The sequence below is a fragment of the Lissotriton vulgaris genome, chromosome 3_1 (genome assembly GCF_964263255.1).
Source record: "Lissotriton vulgaris chromosome 3_1, aLisVul1.2, whole genome shotgun sequence".
NCBI lineage: Eukaryota > Metazoa > Chordata > Amphibia > Caudata > Salamandridae > Lissotriton > Lissotriton vulgaris.
Window position 1 is genome coordinate 475129747 of NC_141689.1, and position 24062 is coordinate 475153808.

Genomic DNA, 24062 nt, shown 5'->3' on the forward strand with positions numbered 1-24062 from the left:
AATTAGTCTGTCCCTGGCCCAGTGTATCATGGGAACAGGGCAAACCAAACTACCAAGCCAATTCTTTCACTGGGAAGGAAACACGCTACCGGGGACCGGTTTCTGGCATTTCAGCCGTCTTCGGCCCGGCTTGCTTGAATCCTGATGGTGCAATGAGCTAGGGACTCACGTCTGAGTATACCCTGCCACGCTTATGGTGGACAAAATAATTAAACAACAGGGGGTGGTGATGGACAGAGTTTCTGAATTAAGCAGAATACTCTCACCCAGTCAAGAGATCAGGGCTTAATCCAACACCGTTTTTTAGCTCACTGCACCATCCCAGCTCAGAACCTGGCTATATGCAAATTAGTCTGTCCCTGGCCCAGTGTATCATGGGAACAGGGCAAACCAAACTACCAAGCCAATTCTTTCACTGGGAAGGAAACAAGCTACCGGGGACCGGTTTCTGGCATTTCAGCCGTCTTCGGCCCGGCTTGCTTGAATCCTGATGGTGCAATGAGCTAGGGACTCACGTCTGAGTATACCTTTCCACGCTTATGGTGGACAAAATAATTAAACAACAGGGGGTGGTGATGGACAGAGTTTCTGAATTAAGCAGAATACTCTCACCCAGTCAAGAGATCAGAGCTTAATCCAACACCGTTTTTTAGCTCACTGCACCATCCCAGCTCAGAACCTGGCTATATGCAAATTCGTCTGTCCCTGGCCCAGTGTATCATGGGAACAGGGCAAACCAAACTACCAAGCCAATTCTTTCACTGGGAGGGAAACAAGCTACCGGGGACCGGTTTCTAGTTTTCTAGCCCAGCAATATTGCGGCTTCTACGGTGGAGCGGCCTGCCTGAGATGGTTAATTTGCCACCCAGATATGAAGTGGATTCTGGTGGCCCTCTATTTACTTCAGCTGGTCGGAAGATGATTTGTGTTTGGAGGAAGAACCAATGTAGAACCTTCAGGAGTGGAGGTCACATTGTTGACCTCCTTTGACTTTAGATTAGACATGCTTTGATATGTGTGATGCAGTGTAGCAGGATCATTGTAGAGGGAAACGGTGAAGCAGTAGAGCAAAGTGTTAATGCTCTTAGTTTGCAGCGGATCAGGTGTATGACCAGAGTCTAAACAGCTTATTAGTGATCATGGAGATCTACTTAAGTGCTATCAGGGTCGGAGTTTTTCCCAGAAAGAATTTGGCCATTCAGGACCACTAAGTCAAGGCAAGGCAAGGTAGCAGCTGTTATCTATGTCTATCCCTAAATGGAGTCCATGTTTGGGGGCGTACTTGCCTGTATGTTACTGAGTCTGTCCGATTCGAGTATTCATGCAAAAAAAATCTGGCTAGGGCAAGGCTGTTCTCTTTGATTCAGAGACAGTCTATTTTCCAGCCACTTGTAACAATAAAGAAAAATCCTTCATGCAGTCTCTTAAGTGTCACTTATCTTCAAGAGTGTGTGAAGCAGCAAGAAGTAGATAAACTCGATTTAGTTCCAATACTGCTATTCCATGGTCGTAAGCGCTTGTGAATCATACGTAACACAGATCTTACAGCATCATCCAGAATACCAATCCTGGTTAGGTGTAATGCTTGGATGAATGGTGCAGGCCTCGTTAACAGTTGTAAACATTAAGGGCCTGATTCTGATGCGGGTTGGAAAGCTTTCCCACCTAGGGCCTGATTATGATGCGGTTAGGAAGGCCCCCTAATGGCATTTGCTCCTTCCAAATCGGATCGGGAATGACCCAGGGCCCAATTATGATGTGGTTAGGAACTTATGCTCCCATTGAAGTCAATGAGAGTCCAACCAAATTGTACCGGGCAGCATCCGGATGCATTGTACTTCGTCGGTCGGACTGTCCCGATCCGAGTGGGTAGGAAACCATTTCCAACCCGATTCAGTCGGGAAGCATTTCCAACCCGCATCAGAATCAGCCCCCAAGTAAATGACGAAGCAATGCATTCTCAGAGGTCAGGCTCCGAACTTGCAGCAGGAGATTATTGATCGCAGTCAGCAACTCATGGACTTGAGCTGCCTCCTTGGTTTGGCCAATTTCAGGGTTCGGTGGCATGTCAACCTGACAAGAGCTGATGCTGCGGTTGACTTCTTCGTATGAAGGTAGTGCCATTTATCTCCAGAGGTAGGATCGGATGGCAGATTGGAACAGGAATTCGGAGCTTGCTCCAGGAAACAACCCATAAAGAAGGAAAACCTGGAGTCCAGGGAAAAAACCTTCAGGGTGGTCAAACCATTAAACAGGATGTTGTAGAGAAGAACTGGAGACAGCAGAAATCCATGGAAACCAGGAGTGAGTGATGAATAGGAAACAACTTTGATGCAACTGGAGTTATCAATGGGCGTCCTTTTATGGTGGTGAAACAGGATGTGACCTAAGGCAGACAGGTTCGACTTTCTCGGACTGGAACAAAAATATCAGGATATTGGAATCTCTTAGAATATCTTCGTATGTATTACAGGACAAATACGTATTTCCTGACCAACAACAAGGATTAGTCTAGTTTTGGCTATACTATTTTTTTCCTGCATGTAGTATATGCCAGGAGCAGGCAAGCAAGAGTCGACCCACAAGCATTGCACTCCTCAGACTTCGAGGCGTGAAGGATCAAATTGGTGGCAGGCGAGGACGCTGTTGCATCCTTGCTGAAGAAGAAGGGAATCATCAGGGACTGCCACAAGCAGAGTGATCCTTGACATACACCATACAATTTTCCTGCGTTCCACCACTTCACCAAAGTTTGTGGTGGCCGGAGCAAGGAAGCGAATTGACAGCTGCCAACCACATTCTCCTCGACTGCCTCCTCTTGTATCCACAGGCAAAAGGGATGCTGGAAGACATGGGTGGCACATTGCTTGTACCAATTGACTTCTTGTGTATCAACTGAGGGTCTCTGAAGACCTGCGTCAACAGGAAAAGCCATCCTGGTCTGATAAGCAGCTATCAAATAGCCACGGTCAGCTTGGTGTCAGCTTTTTTGCTCATGTAAGAGTTGCGTGCTTGGCTTTTGCTTGGAAGCGGAGGAATGGCACAGAAGATAGTGTAGGTGATTGGCAGGAGAGCCAGGGCCGGACTGAGACCAGCAACCAGCCCTGGCAGGTTGCTTCTCCACCGGCCCAGGTAACGGGAGTGGAGGGGGTTGTTACCGGCCAAGCACTGCTACCGCTTTTCCTACAGAGGGACGATTTTGCAGCGCTGCTAAAAAAATGGCACTCTGTAATAAAAGCGGCCCCCTGCGGCCACAAAACTGGCCCCCACCCCTCCAGCCCACCGGGGAAATGCCCGGTGCCCGCAAATGCCAGTGAGGAGAGCAGGTATTTATTTTTCATCTTCAGCAGTGATGGCAAGGAATTTGCTGAGGGTAGTGGGTGACAGGATGCCAGGTATTATTTTAAAGTTTCATATGGAGGGTTATGTAGAATGTACTGCATGTGGGTGCCAGGAAACCAGGGACCATAGTACAGAAGTGCCCTTGGGGCTCAGAGGGCGTTTGCACCTGCTTTGCCTGCTCTGTGGCACTTTGATATAACAGAAGGAGCCGCAAACACTTGTGCGGCCCCTTCTGTAATACAGATTGAGACGGCGGGATTTTTGATCTCTTATCTGACCACTCTAGATCTAAATCCCCATTTAGGTCGACTGAACCTTTGTTGCCTGTCATAGAGTAAAAAGCAATCCACTACCAGGTTAAACAATCCAATAATTTGCACAACTCTGAAGAACCACTTACCACGAAGAAGTTTTAAAGTTTTATTATAAAGCCAAAGATAACTGGAGATACAAACATCTCAATATAAGGTTCAAGAGATATACTGGTATCAAGACAAACATAAATTCTCTAAACGATCTTAGGCGACAGAAAAATATCACCAAGACTAATTCAAAGATCAACAGGGTTGCAAGGATAGACACAAGTTGTAACTTGAGCGTCATTTACATAAGGGAGAAAAATCCAGGTTAGACTGTCCCTACACTATACTAAGTGACATCCCTACTTAGCAGAATCTTAACCTAAAAAGGTGTCAGCCGTGGTGACTTCCAAAGAAGTGCACTCACTTTCCCTTAGTCTCCGTTGTAAATCTGTGCATCGCAGTTGTGTCCTCTCTGCCTACCCATCCGCTCTCTAAGGTTCCTCAGGCCATCTGCTCTAACTCCACCCCAGGATGCTGTCCCTAATACAAAATCACAAATACAGTTGAAACGCCCCTCAGAGACGCCCCTCACGTACACCTCTCACGTGGTGTCGGTTCTGGCTTTTTCCATACTGATACTACTCTGGGTTTCTTGTTAGCGTTGACCTTGCTTCCCAGGCTTCTTCTCGGCCCGCCGGTACCCCTCAGGGAAATTCCTGAAGCCTCCTCCAGGCCTGTGCCTGTCTCCCAGAACAGAGCTCTATTCATCACTCTCTTGATTGGAACCCCCTCACACCTGCAAACAGACACCCATGAATTGGGCCCCAAATTCCGACCTCCAGCTTAACTTCCAAGTCGTAAAACTTCGAACATGGTCTGCAATTTATGCTTAACAAGACTCGATTTTAACTAGCACATGCAGATCAAAGAAACAACTTTATCTTTCCAGGCCTACTAAATTACTTGAAACAGGCCTGCACTCTATGAACCTTTATTTCTTAGCCTAAAACAATATTCTAACCTATTACACTCTGATTATATGAAACACTTCTATAAAACATAACTTTAACGTATGATCAATAATATTCTGAATAATAATAATCCAACTTATGTGAACTGTAAAGGCACGTTTTTGTTCTTCATACATTTCCATGAGGCCTGCACAATTCTACGTTTAGCAGCATTACATTTTCTTCTGCAACAGCCACATAACATGGAATCTAATAGCATTCTAACATTTCTAAACATTACGACATTAGTTTCACACTCTAAAATATGCATTCTATATTAATTAAATACTCGTGAGTATGTGTAGTCTATATTTTCGACACTCTAATGTGCTTTAACTAAATTTGTGCATCTTACATGTAAATATGGTGTACTTCTACGTTTTACTCAAATTGCGCTCTCTCAGTTCCCCCCCTTTTTTTTTTTCTTTTGCAAAAACCTTTATTGCACCAACAAGTTACACAGCGGAACGCCTACAACCCGTCGGGCTGGCCGCTATAGCATTTTTGATCAAATGGCAGCAATATGCATTTAATAGACACTGTACTGTAGTAAAAACAATGATACTGCTGTCTTGAGGAAAAAGGTGCAGCATTAGCATAAGTCTTTCCAAGCTTCATTGGTTTTCGGTATAATTTTTTAATTTTCTCCCTCCCCCCGAAACAACAAGAAAACAGAATAACCGTTAGGAATGTCAAAGCGGTCACGTAAACGCCAAATTCGTGTTCATGTGTTTTTCTTATCAAGACGTCCCACACCAGAGTTCATCCCTGCCCACTATTTAAATCTAGTTACTGTGTAATCGTCATTGCAGACTTTCCAACCAAGTAGAGACCCCCAGAGTTCACCCATAGTCCCCCTGTATCCCAATCATACTGAACAGTTCCATCCCACCTTCAATACCCTCCCCCCAACCTCTGTGTGGTGGACTAGCCTTCTGCCTCTTCTTCATCTGAATCATCCTGATCCTCTTCTGGCAAAGGATCTCAAATCTCTCCCCTATATACATTCCACTTGGTCCAAATTTTGTTCCACTTACCCGGGCAAGCACGATTGGAGTATACCGCCCGTTCCGTTATCATTACTTTGTCCATATTCCGACACCATACTGACTTGGTTGGTAGCTCCGCCACCCCCCATTTTTGTGCAATATCTCTTTTCGCTATAAGCAACCCTACTGTGACCCAGATTTGGTCATGTCTGGAAATATCGGTAGGTTCCCACACATTTAAGAGGCATCGTTTTGGTTCTGGCAACAGAGATGTGTCTAGTGTTTGTGATATCGTTCGTAGGACCTGTCTCCAATATTCCTGTATCTGGGGGCAGTCCCAGATGGTGTGGAAAAACGTACCTTCCTCCCCGCACCCGCGTAGGCAATATGGGTGTTGTATCCGGTGAATACGGTGTAGCATTGTTCTCGTGTAGTACACTCTGTGTAAAATTTTTAATTGAACTAATCGCAGCCGCGCTGAGATGCCCACTTCCTTAGAAGAGGCCAGTGCCTCATTCCATTCCTGCTCGTCCATCCCACTGGTGTCTCCCTCCCATTCCTCCTTCAGAGGCAATGTTGGGTCAGGCAAATTATTAAGTAATTTACGGTAAATAAGGGATGTAGCGCGCTCGACCATAAAATCCGTAAGGAGGCGGTCTTCCTGTGGGGAAGACTCAGGCAGATCAGTGTCCGCGGGCAAGGCTGTTAACAGTGCGTGACGAATCTGAACATATCTGTAAAGTTCCCTGTTGCTGAGTTCATAGAGTGCTTGCAGTCTCTGGAAGGGTATCACTCCACCCCTCTCCCAAAGATCGCCCACCGTGGAGATCCCTATTGCGTCCCAGTGTGAAAAGCCCTTGCTGTTTCTCATGTTGCCGAAGATTCGAGAATCCCATAACGGGGTTAGTTTGGTAATTCTACCTTTCCAACCCAGGGCCGCCGTTGCTGAGTGCCAGATTTCTACAGTAAGCCTGGTGGGTCCTATTAATGTGCGTGTTTTACGTCGATCATATAATGGGGCTAGTAAACTGTCAGTGCCTAGTTGCGTTCTATCCGCCTGGAAGGCTGGCTCGGTTTGGGAGGTGTGGCTCCACTGGTTGATGGGTTTGAGGTGTGCCGCCCAGTAATACAGTTTTAGATTGGGCAAGGCAATACCACCATCATACCACCCTCTATTTAGTTTTGATTGTGCAATACGGGCGGGGAGGTTCCCCCACAGGAGGTTGGACACTAGTGCTGCCACCTTCTGGAAGAAGCCGGGGTTCACCGAGTAGGGCGTATTTTCGAGGACCTAGAGAAAGCGGGGCAGGGCCATCATCTTGTATAATGCTGCTCGCCCCGACAATGTCAATGGGAGTCCCGACCAAAAATGCACGTCCCGTTTAAGTCTGTCCAGGTGGGGTTTCAAGTTTTTGGCCACAAATTCTGCTGGGTCTCTAGTGACATGTATGCCCAAATATTTGAATGACGTGCCGGCTATTCGTAAAGGGCAGTCCGATTCGAGGACCGGGGCCTGACCCTTTAGGACATACAGTTCGGATTTGCCCCAATTCAGTGTATATCCGGATATCTTTCCATGGGTGTCACAGAGGTGTAGTAGAGCGGGGATACCAATTTCCGGATTGGTGAGATATACCAGCATGTCGTCCGCATAGAGGGACAGCCGATCCTCCCAGCCCTCCTTCCAGGAGATACCCTGTAGGTGGGGTGAGGTTCTAATCAGGGTTGCTAGGGGTTCTAATGATAGAGCGAACAACAATGGTGATAGGGGGCAGCCCTGTCTCGTGCCCCTACCCAAGGGAAACTCTCGGGAGGTATGGCCATTAGCCACCACTCGTGCCCGTGGGTCAGTGTACAGTAACCTCACCCATGCGATGAAGCGGGGGCCGAAGCCCATGCGTGATAAGGTTTCAAAGAGGTAGGCCCATTCCACAAGGTCAAAGGCCATCCTCGCATCAAGTGCCATTATCACTGCTGGAGTTTCCACTGTGTCCGCCCGTGCCAGCACCCCATGCAATCTACGCAAGTTTAGTGCCGTGTTACGATGGGGCATGAATCCGGACTGGTCTGGGTGTATAAGGGACGACAGGTGGGGCAAGATTCTCGATGCCAGGAGTTTGGCCAAAATCTTGGCTTCTGCATTGAGCAGTGATATGGGGCGATAAGAGGAGCAGTTTTCAGGCGGCTTGCCAGGCTTAGCCATGGCCACTATGGTTGCCGCTCTCTGATCCGGCGGGAGCGTGCCCTTTTCCAAGCAGTCTTTGAACATCTCATGCAGATGTGTACTTAGGGTCTCCGGCATCGCCTGATACCACTCCACCGGAATACCGTTAGGTCCCATTGCCTTGCCAGGGCTTAAAGCATGGATCGCCAGTTGAATTTCGTCAGCGGTGATGTCCGCTTCCAACTCCTCCGAGATTTCTGGGGTTAGTGTATTAACCCCAACTGGGGCCAATACGTCTCTGGCCATCTCTGGCGTCACCGTGTGTTCGGGGGTGTATACCCGTTCGAAGTGGTCTGCAAGTAATTCTACTATGTGTCTCGGGTTAGTGTGCACCTCCCCGTGCTCATCTTTCAATTTTGGAATGCCTCTCGAGTCCTTATCTCTTTTGTCGAGCCATGCCAGCATTTTCCCAGCCTTATCGCCCACCTCATAGATCCTGTTCCGAGTGTCGGACAGGCGTTCCCTGACTTGTGTGCGCAGATAATCGTTATACAATTGTTGTTGTAGGGTAAGTGCATGCATGGTGGACGGAGTGGGATGTTGTTCATGAGTTGTGGTCAAAGTTTGTAAGGTCAACTCCAGAGCATCCAGTTCCTGAGCCCGCTGTCGCTTGAATCCCGTGACAGAGTTTATAGCTTGGCCCCGTAGCACCGTTTTATACGCCTCCCAAAGAACCGCGGCTGAGCGTACCGAGTGTATATTCTCAGTGTAGTATTGTGTTGTAGTCTTTTTAAGGGCTTTGCAAACTTGGGGGATCTTGAGGCATGCAGCATGTATGGGATAGATGCGTTTACGCGTTTGCGTTTGTGAGGAGAGAGTTAGGGTCAGTGGGGAGTGATCCGAGATCCCTCGCGGGTGGATCTCCATCGTGTTTATGTAATGAAGAGCGCCCCCCAGGGTCAGGAAGTGATCGATTCTAGACAGACTACCATGTACTGCCGAGTGAAAAGTGTACTGCCATACAACGGGGTGGAGGTGTCTCCAGATATCGACCAGTCCCATGGCCGTTAAAAATTGCTGAAGGCGGGGTACCCCTCCCGCGGGGGCTGGTGTTGGGAACCTATCAAGTTGTGTATTCAGAATGGCGTTAAAGTCCCCTCCGAGAATAATTTCCCCATCCGGGAGAGAAAGGAGAAATTCGCCCAGTTTAAGGAGGTGTACTGAATGGAGTGCCGGTGGGATATACACTGAAACTAGGTTGAAAAGTCTCCCCTCCCATTGTCCTTGTATTGCTGCGAAGCAGCCCTGATCGTCCGTTTTAGTGTGTGGGGGGGGAAGCGTGAGTTTTTTTGCATCAAGATTCCGGTACCCCTCGAACCGGACGTGAAATCTGAGTGGACCATCATGTTGTACCCTCTTCTATTCAGGGCCTTGGTGGTCTCCCCCGTTAAGTGGGTTTCCTGCAATAGAGGTATTGTGGGCTTGTGTCTCTTGAGTGCAGTGAGTACTAGCCCCCATTTTACCTTGTCTCCCAGTCCTCTCACATTCCAAGACAATAAACGCAAGGAGGGGCATTGTGTCTCAGGGTCCACACTCCCTCCCTCAGCTGCCGGGATGTCAACCATTCGATCCCAGGGGTGCCACTAGGTGTCGGAGGAGAGGTGTAGCAGCCATCGTGGGTGTGTGAACGTGTGGGAGGATGATGAGCGTTCTCATGTGGGTCAGAGTCTTCCATACGCTTCCCCCTCCTGGGATTAGCTCGGGTGAACGGTTCGTCTTCATCAGTGACCTAACATACAGTTTCCTAACAGTCAAAAAACAGCCCTTCCCCCCCTCCCTGCATCCCTGCCTAACGGACTTTCAACTGCCCGCCCCCCCAACTGAGCAGAGTGCCTAACCCATCCCCAAACCAAAGTACTTGCGCGTAGGGGGGAGAGTGTCTCCCCGAGCAGGCGGCATCCCTGCGAGCTCTTGGGTCAGCCATGCCAGAGTCCATGTGCAGCTGAGAAAATGTAAAGTCAATAAACATTGAATGTCACTGAGATAAAACCCGGGTCAGGAATCATTCCTCTCCTCCTGCTCCTGTAAAGCTGCGGGAGGGGGATCTCTCTGCGCCGCCCCCGCGACCAGACACTTGTGAACCATTTTTGCTATGGTCTGTGCTTCCGTGGTCCGACCTATGGGATTTTCGCTGCCGACCAACCGTGTGCCATCCCTCCAGCCAGTCCCGGGCAGCGTCCGGAGAGTCAAAAAACCACACTTTCTTGTCCGCCACGACTCTGAGCCGAGCCGGAAAGAGCATCGAATGTGGCAGTTCCTTTTCTCTCAACGTTTTCTTAACTTCCAAGAACGTCCTTCTCCTTTTGGAGACTTCGGCTGTGTAGTCCGGGAAAAAGGCAATCCTCGAGTTCTGAATTTGGATGGCCGGTGCTACTCTCGCAGCCTGTAATATGGTGTCACGGTCCCTGAAGTTAAATAGTCTAGCCAATATAGGCCGGGGTGAGCCCCCAGACTTTGGTTTTCCCCCCGGAACTCGGTGGGCCCTCTCCACGGAGAAGAAATTCGAGAGTCCCTTGGGCTGGAGCTGGTTTTTAATCAAGTCCTCCACATAGAGATCCATCGCCCCGTGTCTTCGGATTCCGGCACACCCAAAATCTGGACGTTGTTGCGCCGGGAACGGCGCTCCTGATCATCCAGTTTTTCTCTGAGTTGTTTGTTGTCTGTCTGTAAACGTTCCATCGCTGTTTGCAGTTCGGAGACATCCTCGACCAAGGATTTAGTGACCACCTCGACCTGTTTGACCTTCTCACTCATTTTCTGGAGGTCCGCCCGTATCAGTGTGACTTCCGTGGCCGTCGCCCCAACTGTCGCCTGCACCTGAGCTAAAGCCGCCAAGACGTCTTCAAGCGTGGCCTTTTTCGCCCCCTCTGTTTCGGTTGTTTTTCCTGAGGCCTTGCGTTGTTCTTGAGGCGGTGTCTGCCTTTCATACGCAAATGTATCCAATTTAGCCTGGGTGGTGCTGTTCTTGGGGCCTCTGTTCGACATTGTGCGAGTGGTTGCGATGTTACCAGAGGCTGCAGCAGGGTGGTGGACGGATCGGGTCGGGCCCTGCACCGTTAGTGGCGTCGGTTCCGTGTGAAGGTCCGCGAGGTAGTATCTGCGTAGGCAGTAAAATGGCGGCATCGCGTCCGAGTTTCACTTCTTCTCCCGCGCTCCTGATTAATCCTGCGGAGTTGTAGAGGATTGACGGGCGCCGCGGAGTTTCCTTCGTGACTTCGGGTCCCCAGAAAGTATTCTGCCAGGTTTCTGGAGTAACATCCACGACGGGCCGGGGCTTCCTGCTCCGCACTGCCGCCACCAGCACACTTCCGGCCGGCTGTGAACTCGCCGCGACTCCGCTGCTTCCAGGCTGGCACTAGGCCTCTCCCCGCTCCGGACTCCGCTCGGCAGTTCGATGCGAATTCGGGCCTTCGCTGACCCCAAAGATGCTGCGTTGGTAGCTGCACGGTCTCCGGGTCCGGTCCACCCCTTAGAGCTTGTGAAGATACGGATAAGTAGCTCGGATTGCTGCGGGAAGCCGCCTTGCCTCGGGAGCCTCTCTAAGCTCCGGCCGCCATCGTTGGCTGCTAGCCATGCCCCCCTCAGTTCCCCCCTTTGATGACCTTTAGAGGTCATCACCATCACAACACCATCATTGAAGGAATGAATTGAATCAAACAGAACTTGTTGCAATGCTCCCTCGCTTTATTATTTCTAGAGCCCTCAGACTCCTGTATTGGTTATCCTGCATCGCAGCTAACCTCTGCTCCTGCTCTCTCATGGATCTTTGCAACCTATTTGACCTATACCATTGGTACAGCCTCACTAATCCCCACAGTGTAATGACACAAATCACTATTATGATGATAGGTTTCAGTATGTACCAAATGAAGCTTTTCCCTAGGTTGGCGAACCAACCTCCAACTTTACCCATTCCGTGACCTACTTTTTCCCACACTGTCACCTTTGTCAGATCCTCAATTTCTTGATGTATTTCCGTAATGTTCTGTATGTACTTCTCAAGAGGTTTTGAATCGTCTGGAATGTAAGTGCAACATTCCTGAACCTTCAAAGCCTTACAGACTCCGCCCTCTTTGGCTAGCAGGACGTCTAGAGCAAGTCGGTTCTGAAGAACCATTGCCCTTATCGATTGCATCTCTCCCTCCACCAGCATTAACGATCTAGCAGTACTGGCAGATAATCTATCCACAACAGTTGCCAATCTCCTGATCTTGACATCATTCAGTATTAACCCTAGAAGAGGGAACATAGCACCAAATACGTCTCCAACTACCTCAGCATCGCCTACATCCCTTCTCCCTCTGGCTGGTGTTTTTCCCTCTATGATTTCTAGATCCTTAGCGTGATATATTTTTAGGAAGACAATTGCCAAATAACATGATCCGTATCAATTGTCTGGCAGTTTCACGTAGGCATTTCTTCCACATACAAAATATACATTCGGAATCACCTGCATTCCCTTTAAGAAATCTTTCGTGTAGTATTCTAATTGGAAGGCATGTTCACAACTTACTTCTCCCACAAACACATTTTCATAGTAGGTTTTACCCCTGTATATACACAATTTCCCTCTTTGCTCTCGATCTAAAGCTATTGGACCATTACTACCCTTCCTTTTGTGTGTCTTTTCTTCCTCGGTCCAATCTGTTTTCCACTGGCCTGAAGCCTTTAGAATCTTCTGCCTCCTGTAACGGTCAACCACCTGCCCTATAAACTTTTTCTCAACTTCTGATACCTTGCAGATCAGATTATTTCTTCGGGCATGTGAAGTATCTAAAGTTTTCCAAGGAATGAAAAATGTTCCCAGCCTATCTTCACTCTTATAATAGTCCCATTTATTCATGTGCTTGTAAGCTGGGACTTCTGGTAACACAACATCAAAATTGGAAAAATAGTACTCAAAGCTATCACGTCCATAAAATATACTAAGCAATAAGCTACATGTAATTCCATATGTCAATGGAAGATGATGATACCTAATACCTTCATCTACAGAGGCTGGCAATTGCATACAGACGTAGCAGTCCTTTGCCTCCATGGCTTCAATGTATTCATACAGTAACTTAGCATAGGCATTTGACTTAAAGTTTCCCTGTGACTCATCTCCGTGCACCCTACGAGCTTCTGCTGCTAGTAAAGCTTTATCCTTCACTGTATTGTCCTCCTTTTTACCAGCAGTAGTAGGTTTCGATGTTACCACAACCTTTGCTTCTGTTGCCTTCACTTCATTTTCATGTCCCACTATATATGATACAGTAACTACTAAAACTATAACGAAAATTACTCCCGCTAAAAGTGTGCCTATTATGCATTTTGCTTTGCGGTTTGGGTTGCCGGCCTCCATGATCTCAAGACAGTGTAGTTTTTGTTTTCTTTTTCAACACAAGTCTTTTCTCTTTGTACCTTCAACAGTCTTCTTTGCTTTACCAGTCTTTTCAAACTACACTTGGAAGCTGACAATCCTTTTTGCAAAATCAGTCCTTTGAACTTTTAGCAACAGACAACCCTAGCCCTTCTCCGTCAGCTATATGGAAAAGTCCCTAAATTTCTTCTTCTTCCTCTTGGCGCTAGGTTATCTTCTCAATCTTGTTTATTTACAAAAGTCTTTAGGTGTCAACAATCACCCGCGTTCCAGCAGCTCTAATCACGTATTCTAACAGCTTTAAGCGAAGAATTGTCTCCTCGAGTACTGATACAGTTGTGCCAAAAGTCGGAAATTCTACTCTTTTTAAAACCAGTTCTCTTATTCTGCTCAGATAAGGAGGATTGGGAATAGTGAGTGTCAGCAACCCTTCAGCTTCTACTCCAGGTACCAACAACGCCACTTCCAACGTTATGATTGGATCAGTGCTGGTCACTGTCACTTCCCTCACCCTCCCGGATCTCCGTGCACAAGACATCTGCTGCCAGGTAGGTCCACTCAGGAGTGGCGTATCTTCTGCAGGGTATACGCACCCTCCTTGATCTTCTCGGACCCTCCGCTTCTTGATTCTGTGCACCTTCGTCCAGATCTGAGTCTTCGGATATAGGAGCAAGGGTTCTTTCTGGAGTTGACTTCAAGCTCGGCCTCTTCTTCCTTTCAGGCCAACTAGCTTCTCCACGCCTTGTTCTCCTATTTCTTGTCCTCACACTCGACTCTTGATCACTTGTGGCTTGATCAGTGTCTGATTCGTACTCACAGCAATTTTCCCCTTCTGTGGCAACGTCAGTTTCACTGTCGTTCTGTCCTTCTTCCACCTAATCCGACACGCTCCCAGCTTCCTCCGAAACCCCCACAGCTTGACTGGTCCCCTCTAATGATTCTTCGTCCACAGCTGGATTTTTATCCGAGAGAGGAGCTGTTTCTTCCAGGGGTGCTGGAACTCTTCGTGTATGGGAGGCGTGTATCCAGTTGGGCAGCCCTCCGCATTTAACAGCAGTATTCGCGGTCAAGATTATCTGGTAGGGTCCGCGCCAACGCACGTCCAAGCAATTTTTCCTGACGTGCTTCTTCACCACGACCCAATCACCAGGGCACAGGTCGTGGCACAGGTATTAGGACGATGGAATTTCAGCAGCCTGCACCTGAAGAGACACAGAATGAATGGCATCAGAAAGTCCCTTGCAATAATCCAGGATCAGATCATCTGTGATATTCAACAAAGCTGCGGTTGGAACTGATGGCAGTCTCATTGCCCTCCCCATTAAAACTTCATGTGGAGAGAGACCTGTTCTCCTGTCTGGTGTGCTACGTATACTCATGAGTACCAATGGCAGTGCATCAGGCCAGCTTAAGGATGTCAATGAACACACTTTGGCAATTCGGGACTTTATCGTCCCATTGATCTGCTCCACAATTCCTGAGGCTTCTGGTCGATAGCTACAGTGCAACTTCTGATCAATATTCAATGCAGAGCAGAGCATCTTCACAACTTCACTGTTGAAATGTGTTCCCCTATCTGATTCCAAAGAGGCCGGCACCCCGAAGCGCGGTATTAACTCTCTAAGCAACAACTTGCATGTAGGATATGCCTCGACCCACCTGGAAAATATACAGACAACCACCAAAACATACCTGAGGCGGTTGCATTTCGGCATTTCAATAAAGTCTAGTTGCATCCGGTTGAAAGGACCACCAGACCTCCCAATGTGACTCAATGTAACTGGTGTCCTTTTCCCTACATTCAATTGCTGACATGTTACACATCGCTGACACACAGCTTCTGCGGCTACTCTAAATTTGGGGTTATACCAAGTCTGCCTAAATACCCTCAGCATAGCATCTCTTCCTAGATGTACTGGGCCATGTATCTGTCTTGCCATTGGACTCACTAATTCATTTGGTAACACTGCCCTTCCATCTGCTGAAACCCACAAATCCATTTCACTTTTTACACAACCTGCCGTTTCCCATGTCTTTTTCTCAAAGTCTGTTGCGTTCTCTTGTATGCCTTTTAAATCATCCCAAGTGTCTACAGTTTCTAGCATCATAGTTAACTCTGTCTTTTCCTGTGTCCCACCCACTTCCACTTCCGTGAAAGAGTATCCTTGCTCTGCACAGTAGCGCGCAACCTCATCTGCATATCTGTTACCCTGGGATACAAAATCTGTATTTTTCGTATGAGCTACACATTTGACAACGGCAATTGCTGCCAGACCTTGTAATGCTTCTAACAACAGTCGTACAAATTCCCCATTTCGAATAGGTGAACCTGAGAAGGTCATATAACCTCTCTGAGACCACAATTGCCCGTAGTCATGAACTACCCCGAAACCATATTGGCTATCGGTGTAAATGGTGACTCAAATTTTGCTACCTGCTAAACAGGCACGTGTCAATGCAATAATTTCAGCTACCTGAGCAGAGTGTACTCCTTCCAGGCAAGCGGCTTCCACAACTCCGGTAATGGTGCAAACAGCATAAGCTGCTCTCAACTGACCAATATTGTCCCTTACACATGAGCCATCAACAAAGAAAATTTTATCAGGGTCAGTCAACGGCTCATCCACAATATCTGGTCTTGGTTTGGTGCATAGTTCAGTCACATCAAGGCAATCGCGATCTTCACATTCTTCATCTTCTATGTCATTAGGGAGTGGCATCAAAGTAGCAGGATTCAAAACAGAGCACCTCTTAAGGGTCACGTTCTCCGCAGCAAGAACAACTTGCTCGTAGCGCGTGAGCCTATTATTAGTCAAGTGCTGTGTCTTGGTCCTGGTCATTAACAATTCCACAGAAGGAGGTACATACACCACTAATTGGTGTCCCATTACTATGCTCTCACACCTCTCAATGCTGACACCCGTTGCAGCAACGGATTTGAGACATCCGGGCAACGCTGCGGCTACTGGGTCTAAGGTAGCCGAGAAGTACGCAACTGGTCTACGGGCATTTCCATGGATTTGTGCTAGAACTGACAAAGCACAACCTTCTCTTTCGCAACAGTAAAGTAAGAATGGTTTTTCGTAACCCGGCATTGCCAAAGCAGGAGCACGACACAAGTCCTCTCTCAGCTGTAGAAATGACATCAAACAATCCTTGTCCCATGGTACCGGATCACTCACCTCCTTGTGCATCAGTTTTTGTAAGGGTTTTGCTTTCAGGGAAAAGTTAGCTATCCACTGTCGGCAATAACCAACCATTCCTAGGAACATCCTGACCTCTCTTTGTGTCGTGGGCGAATTCATTTTCATGATCGCCTCTATCCTGTCTGGTGACACCTTCCGTTTCCCTTTTTCAATACGGTGACCCAAGTACTGTACTTCTGTCAGACAGTACTGTAATTTGCTTGGAGACACCTTGTGTCCATTCTCAGCTAAATGATTCAGCAAGGTGATGGTGTCTATTTTACAAGCTTCCTCTGTTTCTGACGCAACAAGTAGGTCGTCTATGTACTGAACTAGAACCGAGTTCTGTGGTAGTACTAGACTTTCAAGATTTTTCTTCAGCAGCTGGTTAAAAATCGATGGGCTTTCTGTATACCCCTGTGGGATACGACACCAAGTTAATACGCGATTTTCCAGCTTAAATGCGAAAAGAAATTGGCTCTCCTCATCTAATGGAATTGAGAAGAAGGCCTGGCAAAGGTCTATCACTGTGAACCACTCAGCTTGGAATGGTATCTGAAACAATATCACTGATGGATTCGGTACCACTGGACAACATGAAACAACTATGTTATTAATCTTTTGAAGGTCCTGAACTATTCTGAATTTCCCACTAGGTTTCTGCAAACCCATAATCGGGGAGTTACAAGGACTACCCATGATTTCCTTCAGTATTCCCTGTTTAATCATGGAGTCGATTACGGGTTTTATCCCTGCAATCGTCTCTGGGGTCAATTTGTATTGAGGCGTTCTTGGATATTTGACATTTGGTTTTATCATGATTTTCACTGGTTCCACTCCTTTAATCAGTCCTATCTCTTCTCCAGTGAAATCCAAAACTTCAGATGACACAGTATCCCTTAAGTCCCAAGGGAGCTCTTCCACCGTCAAGGTAGGATACAGCTCTATGCAGACCTTTGAATTTGCAACCTTAAAGGTGGCATCATCGTCGTTAGTCTGTACCTCCACTCCCTGAGGCGTGCAGTATATTGTGCAATTTAGTTTGCACAATAAATCTCTTCCTAACAAACACACAGGGCTAGAATCACATACTACAAACTGATGTTCATCACTGTATTTCCCTATTCTCACTAACACTGGTTCCGTCAAAGGGCTAGTCATTCTCCTATTTGCGACTCCTACCACTTGAATGGTTTCCCCCGACATTGGTAGGTCCGGTACCACTGCGGATCTCAGAGTTGATTGAGTGGCCCCAGTATCTACCAAGAAGGTCGTAGGACACCCTGCCACTTCGGCCTCAACAAACGGTCCCCTTTGGTCCACCTCTAGAACTGCCCCAAGGGTACAGTCCTCCTCTCTACTTACCCGCTGTCCAGTTAAAGGATCAACATAGTAACACTCTTCTCCTCCTACCCAATGAGGCATCTGTCTATAGGTCTTTCCCCCTGTCGCAATCTTAGGTGGTTGAGGGAACTGGGCTCGAGGAGCCAAAGTCCCCCCTTTGACCACCTTACCCTTGGGTACTGTCATTCCCTTTACTGGAATGGTCTGCACTTCTTCCTCTTTTATTTCCAGTTCTCCATTTTCGGGGTTATAGGGACACTCGCGTTTCCAATGTCCCACCTGGTGACACTGGTGACACTTTGTCGTCTTTTTCAAGGTAGCCAGATCTACTCTAGGTCTCGGATTTTCCTCGTTGTCCCTATTCTGATTACTTGATCTCCTTCCCATGGTCCCTGTTGCCTGTTGCTGCTGTCCACCCTTTCCAGCCGACTGCATCTGAACCAACATCAGCTTTTCCTTAAGTTTTTTTGCTTTCGAATCTATCTCATCACTGCAATACCTTGCGTATCTCAAAATCTCATCTAATGGTTTGTTTTGCCAGCAAATTAAATGTTGCTGAATCATCAAACAAATATCAGGTCTCAATCCCAAAACGAATTTCGACACAAACTGTCCTATGTCTTTGGGAGCCATTACGTCTAGCCCACTGTATTGTTTGAACGTTTTCAGCAACCGCTCATAATATTCATGGACTGTCTCCTTGGGTTCCTGCCTAGTTCGGGTCTATTTTCACCCAATCTATGTCCTGCGGTGGCACCTTCTCTTTCAGCCATGTCATTACCCTTTCATACTTCTCCATTACTCGTTCTGATGGTCCATTAGTATGGGCATCTCTCTCTGGTTCTGATGTGGGCCATTCGACACTAACCTTACAGGCTGTCCACAAGTCTCCTGGGACCACAATATCAGATAAGGTGTTCAAGTCAATCCACAGTACTTTAGAGATTTTTACAAACCTCTCTACCTGTTTGTACCACTCCACTGGATTTTCCCTCAACTTAGGAAAGGAGTTGGTAAATGCAGCTAAATCTCCCCTACTCCAGGGCACATGCACATAGCTCCCATTCGCTATTTCTCGCAAAGGGTATGCTTCCATCCTCTGTAGCCCTCCCTCCGGGGACATCACAATTGTGCTCCGCCTGACAGTCCCTTTCTTGGACCACCTTTCTTCCCATTTATCCAGATCTCTCCATGTCCTTATTCCTGTGATCAGTTCCCTTATGTGTGTTTTTAATCCAATTGTCCTCCTCTCATCGAGGTCCTGGTCTGAATAATGCAACCTATGGTTACCCTGTAATGCCTTTGTTCTTGACAGGTCTACCATGTACTTGTCTGCCAATTCAGATAATTTCTCATGCACTGCTCTCGCCTTTCGAGTAATATCTTTTGCTATAAACAGCACCTCATCTTGCTCGTACATGTCGATCCTCTCCAAAGGCAGCGTACCATCTATTATCTCATCCAGATCAGATTTTAAACTGGTTACATCAAGCCTTCTTGCCTTTATCTCAGCTTTCAGTGTATTATCTCTAGAGAGTCCATTGACATCTCTCCCATCCCAGCTCCGAGCCCTACGCCTGGGCTCAGGCGAGTTATGGGGAGTCCTCCCATGTTCCCATCTTTCTAGGTCCCACGCAATTCCATCCCCTCTTGGTGTGTGGTGAAACAATGCTCTATTTCCCACAGTCCCGTTCTGCCCATTCTGCTTGGTTTCTCTAGACGCATGATAGGACTCTCCATTATTCCCCATGTTTTCGCAATTCCCTTGCTGTCTAGTATCACTCAACACATGATAGGACCCTTCGCAGCTCCCCATGTTCCCGCGATCCCAATGTTGTCTACTATCGCCAGGTGCATGGTGAGTGCACTTAAAGCTGTCCCTGTATTCTTGCGTCCTTCGGTCTCCCTCACTGTGGATGAGACGAGACGCCCTTCCACACTCTGTGCTTCTATCCTCTTGCTCCTGTCTATTCCCACTATGGAAATGACGTGTAGCTCCTCTACTCTCCTGACTTTTGCCATTACACTCCTGACCGCTTTCACTAGCCCCACAGTGAGACAATGTTCCATCGCCTCGACTTCCCCACTCTGCTTCCGGTCCTGACCTGTTACTCTGAGTTCCTGTGTTAGCATCCCATTCTCTTAAGTCAGCCCTCAGTTCCTTAAAGGACTTCGGCCGTGGTCCCCTTAGATCCATCGGTCCTCTCTCTGCCCCCTGATCTATTATGGGATCCACTGCTGAATCCCTTAATGGGGTGCTCCGATCTCTTGGTCCTGGCAACTGCCTTCTGGCATTGGTCATATTGTTCCTTCTTTCCATTTCTGCTCTCTCTCTGTCTAGTCGTACCTGTTCCTCCTCTCGTGCTTTCTCTGGGTCATAAATCGATACTATAGGACCTATGATAACGGGTACTTGGAGAGCATCTGGCAATTGATAGGACTTAGCACGCTCCATTTCTGGCACCTTTTGTACCACGAATCTTCCGACTACTCTCTGTACTGGACTAGGTTGAGGTGTTTCTTCACCTTTGGTGGGTTCCCAATCCGTTATAGGGAGTGGTCTATACTCCCCTATGCCAGCCCCATCCCCCCTTGGGAGCTCGCACCTTCCATCCCTCTATTGTACGGAGGTGGTCTGTCTATCAACAACCTATTTATCAGACTATCCTCTGTCTCGCTCTCATCATCCTCCTCTGGTGTTCTTTTGTCTCCTGTAACTTCTATCACTGGGTACAATTTATCTACTTCAATAGTCTGCACTCTCCATTTTTTAGCTTCCTCATCCCATTTGGCGTCTTGCACTGCTCTTACCAATCGTCTCACTCTTTCTTGACGCCTGTTCTGGTTCCTGTCGTGCACCGCCCTAATCCACGCATTAAGGGCTTCAAACTGTGTTGGCCTGGGCAGAGGTCTCATTGAGGTCATAACTGCTTTTAACTGGTGCAACACTTCTAATATAAATGTTCCGTATTTCGGAAAGGTCAGTTCCTCATTCCCTTCTGTAATCTTACTCCAATTAGAAATCCACAATATGGTATGCAACCCAACATTCGTGGCCATATAGTGAGCTGGTGTACCCTCTGGCGGGGCCTCTTCCCCATCATAAGATTCCCTCCTATCTCTCTTCAGATCGCTCTCAAGCATTTAAAACACTTCATGATCAAATCTACAATTTTCCTTAATTCCCTGCGTTTGTTTCCTTCCTGATGACAATCCACCAATCCCAGGCGGTTCTCACTAACCAGCCTATCACAGCGCGGTTCGCGTCAACCGGCCTATCACAGCGCGGCTTCACACCAACCGGCCTATCCCAGCGCGGCTCTCTCTGACGTCACTCTGTGGTAAATATAATTTACCGTACAAGTTTTTTTTCATATAATCACTGACAAGTAAAAGAATAGCTCAATCAATGAGAGTCAGAGTCCGGGGTGTCTGAGTCATACGGGCTTTAATCGGGATGGCTCGAGCCATGGAAATCAATTCCATCAATACAAGGGTTCGGGGGTATATGCAATGATGGCAAAAAGATGTCAAAGATGTATTAACAGTACATGACATATATAGTAAAACTGTACAATGGCAATGGATACAGTAGGCGTGACAAGTGAAAAGAATATGATAAGAACACATGTGCGTAGCAAAAAGGCGTGTACAAAGGCGTGCACGGAGGTGTGTGCTGGAAACGTCACAGAAAAGTGTCATAAATGGGTGGGTGCATAGAGGATTCTGCAGAGTCAGCTGAAACCTATGACCTGGGTGCGCGCGCAGCTGGTATGACGTGTGATTTGACGTGTATCTGGGGAAAACGGAGGGCTTGACTTTAGCACTAGTAGGGGAGACAGAAGTCTGGCATGTCAGATCGACCTGTTCCTATAACATGTCTGATAACTTATATTTGGGGAATGTTTAATCAGAAGTAAAAGGTCTCTCGGGCAGAGGCTATTCAATACTAAATGCATATGTGTCTAAGTGCAATGCGCGGGGCCATGGGCCTACCATGGTAACGGGAGCAATGAATTACATGAAGGAGACAGGAAGGCTTGGCCCTTTGCTCTGCAGCCGGGAAGCTGTTTACCTATTTCATTAGACTGGAATGTGTTTTTGAGGAGGCTAAACTGATAACTTGGAGGCAAAATACTGTTTTGGCAGGCAGGCCAGGCCGAGCCAGGCACCGCTTCGCTTGGCAGGAAGTAAGGCAGAGGTCAGGGATGCATCTCCATGCTGCAGCTTTCAGAGACAGAGACAGAAGTGGTTCGAAGGCAGAAATCAGGGCCTAGCTCTGCAGAGCCAGGAAAAACGTGAAAGTGCACCATGTAAAGACGTTGGCATGGCATGGTTAAGAACTGAATTATCAATCCATTCATAGTGGATCTGATAGAGGACATGTTAACGTTAGACGCAAATGTATTTGCGTCTTCAGATTCGGTTGCGGAGGGAAGTTACATGCACTTTGAACTCGTACATGGAGACGTTGGGGTACACGTTAGGGGACATACTTGACCATAAAATTTTCAATTACCTCAACTCGTCTCCCTTTCGCAGCAGTTCCCCTCCTTTCTCAGCTCGTCTCCCGGTCATGCATGCGTCCCATTCATACTATGAAAAATGATTACTTCCGACCAAGCGATCACTTTTCTTGACTGTACGCCCACAGTCTAACTGTAATTGTCACCTTAACTGACGAAATGTCTTTCCGCGAACGTCCAGACAGTCGTCTTAACTGATAGGTTACTTACACACGGTAACTTCCGACCAGCGTCCATTACCCATACACTCACTCTTGCGTTCCCCCTATCTCGGTCCTACGGGCGATCAATGGTACCTCATGACCCCCTTCACAATGGTCGACAATTACTCTGGATGTCCGATACACCCGAACCACTTAAGCTCTTCTCTGAACTTAAGATTTTCACCAGGTTGCGCGCGCTCACAACCCTGCATCAATCACACTACAGGCATTCAACTCCGCATGACATTACAACACAAATACAACACAAAACATCGCAATCTGACAACGCATGACCCTTATTATACTCACTCTCGACCGACTCTGCTGCTTTTCTCTCGCACCATCAGCACCTTCTTCGGCAGGTGATTCTTCTTCTGGTCATCTCTCGATCTCTAGGGGCCTCGGGGTAATCTTAACCTAGTCTAGATCACCTTCCTCTAGAAGGCAACCATCCTAATTCTGCTACCAACTGAGACGGCGGGATTTTTTTTTTTTTTTTAAATTTTTTAAAACCTTTATTGTGCATAAGAAATGATAACAAATACGGGCCTACAACCATCCGGCCGGCCACGAGCAATCGGTTAGCACAGCAGCATACGTTATGGCGACACAGCACTGTACCAGAATCGCAAACATTTAAAGGAAGAAAGACTGAAGGACAACGCAGCACCGTGTCACAGGATAATTGTAGGTTAAATTTTAAAGTTTTGTTATGCAACTATTGAGATCAGGCCGTAGTGTTCCGTACTAAAAAGGAAAGGTATAAGCAAAGTCCATGCAGGCGGGACTTGACTTTAGCACCTGTGTCAAGCAAGTCTTAAATCGGTAATCAAGTCCCCGCCAGGCAGGATGGCCACACAATAGTTATGCCACCTATGATCCAATCACATTTCCACTGCCACCCTACACCCAGCACACCCAAACATGGAAAGGTAAGTGAAAATCATAAAAAGAACAAAACAGGTCCCATAGAAACTAACAAAAAAGAATGGTAACCCCCCACCCTGCACACATGCAGAGGCTACGGCCTACCCCCCCCCTAGCAGCGTGCCTGTCGCCCCATAAACCCGAAATTTAGGAAGAAGAAAAGTCGGAAGAAAGGAGAAAGAACAGCGAGAAGTACAGAGGAAGGAAAGAATGAGACAAGAAGAAGAAGAAAAAGAAAAGGAAAAAACGTCACTCTTGGATTCAGGGAGGGAGAAAAGGACAAGCTAATCTACCGCTCCCCAAAAGGGAAAAGGTGGGGGGAGGAGCCCACTGAGCATCAGAACTCCCGGGACCCCAGCCATCCACTACGTACCCACACTGAAACCTCTTACTCCAAAAGCGACTGCGCTGTACTAAGTTGCAACAATAGGAGCGATGGAAGAAAACAATACACGATTTGTGCACACAACATTTACAGGAGCAGTTTCAATCCCTGTGCAGCCCATACGGATAAGCATTGTGTCATTAATCACCCCAAATACGACATGGTAGCGGGCACACGTCGAGGCTAGTCATCAATAATCACCCTTTAGACCCTGGACCCAGACAGAACCCCCCTCCCATCTTCAAAGAGCACAAATGTACAGG